The sequence below is a fragment of the Tachysurus fulvidraco genome, chromosome 1 (assembly GCF_022655615.1).
Source record: "Tachysurus fulvidraco isolate hzauxx_2018 chromosome 1, HZAU_PFXX_2.0, whole genome shotgun sequence".
NCBI classification, from domain to species: domain Eukaryota; kingdom Metazoa; phylum Chordata; class Actinopteri; order Siluriformes; family Bagridae; genus Tachysurus; species Tachysurus fulvidraco.
Window position 1 is genome coordinate 360,105 of NC_062518.1, and position 2,396 is coordinate 362,500.

The window sequence follows — 2,396 nt, forward strand, 5'->3', positions numbered from 1 at the left end:
ATGATGATGATGATGATGATGATGATGAGGTTAGGAATTGGGCTCAAACCACAGCACAATGTTAAGTATGTGATCTGATGAGTCAATGGCTGCGGCATCAAAACCAGACGTGGTGAATATGGAACAATCTGAGATGGAAACATTGGTATAAAAAGTGCTGATAAGGTCGTGATGAGGTTAGTTAGATTTCTAAATGACTTCATTCTAGCCGATCTGGAGCCATGTCTAATGGAAAAGCTGCTGATCCTGCTGCCTACCTTGGCATCATTGAGAGTTAGCCCAGTTAGCCTGTCATGCTATTAAAGCAGAGAACCAGCCTGTGCTCAAAAGAGCATCAAAACTGACCACTTCTTGCAGGCACTGACAACGGAGGAGCGGAAGGCCATGGGATTATGAGGACGCAAGAATCCCCAGGAAATGCTGGATACCCTGGAGTAGGCCTTGGCCATTCTTAAGATTGGCAGAGGTGAGCAGAGCATGACAAATGAGAAGCCAGCCCTTCTGCCACTCAGCACTTCACAGGAAACCGATAAGAGGATGCTCCATCCCTGGACCTGCCATCTACAATGAGCTCATGCCCACCAAGTCAGACCCCTCAGTCAGCCCCTCACAATCTAAACCCTGACTGGTGCAGTGTACCTTCCCCACAGCCAGCCCAGCTAATACCCCCACCACTATAGTGTGAGTTAATGGACACCAGAGGCTCTGGGTCATGTGCACGAGGTAACAGGGACCCTCATGGTGTCATGTGTTCATTGCGACATCCACCAAGTTCCTGCCTCACATGCTCAGATCCAGAGTCGGGAGTGACAGTGACCCGTGCTGGAGTGGCTTAACCCTGAGCTTTTAGTTCTCCTTCTGTTAGGCAGAGACTGGCTGGGATTTACAGCCACAGCACCCAAGCACCCCTGATCCCTTTGTCCGCCACCAGAGAGCCAAGGCTACCCAGCATGTGCCGAGGGTTTGCATGACAGGACCTTGGCCAGACATGGACTCCACCAATGAAGGTGAGACACATCCTTCTAATAATTCTTATTCTGTTGGGTTTCACTGCCAGCAGGGCCTGTATACACCAGGTAAGCGAGCAGACACTCAATTATATCTTGTCATCTATTGAAAAAATGGGTGGAATCTGCCCCGGTTGTGTCTCTTCTTGCTTCCTGTGCCCCAGAGCCCCAAGAGTGTACCTCGGTGAGACTTGGGGCTGATTGTACTCCAGTCACAACACCAAGAATATAATGGAGTTGGTGGACCAGTCCTTCACTTCCAGGCCCATGCACATGGTCCACCACAAGATCAAGACCCCTCCGAAATTGTGATCAAACGTCGGCCATACTGGGTTCTGGAAGCCCACCAAAAGGCTATCAAGGAGGCTATTGAGAAAATGCTAATTGACAGGATCATCGAGGAGTCCGCCAGTCCCTGGTTTAGCCCCACTGTCATTGTCCTGAAGCAGGATGGCACTCAGACTGGGCAACAACTTTCAAAATTTCAACCAAGTCTCTGGGTTCAACTGTTATCCCCTCCCTGGATCGACGACCTGGTGGAGAGACCGGGTAAAGCCCAGATCATTATACCATTGATCTGACCAAAGATTACTGGCAGGTAGCTCACCCCATCTCACCCCATCTTCAGCACCTTGTTACTTCCCCTGTGGGTCCTGCCTTACCCAAGCGCCGAGACCTCCCAAGGCCACCGTGTTACCGTCTCTACAGCTGCTCATTTCCTCTGCACAGCTAAGATATTTGATTTCATATCTAATCCTATGTTCAACACATTCGTGCACACCCAGATTCCACACCGTTTATTACGATAGATTTTACATTAAACTATTAGACTAATAACAAACGGTTACAATGAGGTTTACATTTTGACATTTGTAATTATGACATTTGTAATTAATAAAAAAATTCTGAGGAAAATTTCTTTGCACATTGATGCTATATTTATGGTTAAAAAAACACACACACTCAAGCTAGCATACTAAGCTAACAGACAGTAATCGCTAATACTAATGTCATCGTCTATAAAAGTAAGTCCAATCTATCTTACTATCTTACTCTATGAGAGGAATTATCTGTGAACATTTCATATTGTCACGGTGAGACAAAGGTGAGTGAGGATCCAAATGCAGTTTAAAGTTTAATACTCCAAAACACAAGAAACAGACAGACAGACAGGCAACACGAGGCAGAACACGAGGCAGAACACAGCGCTAACAGGAAACGTGAACATAGATCTTCATATCTTACAGATATGAAGAGCACTTTACAGTTACACTAGCTCACTTCCACGCTAGTCCATTGTTATGCTAGCTTTAAATGAACAGTCATCATCAGTAGGATGGTAGGTCAGGAGGATGAGGAGGATGAGGAGGATGAGGAGGATGATCTCTC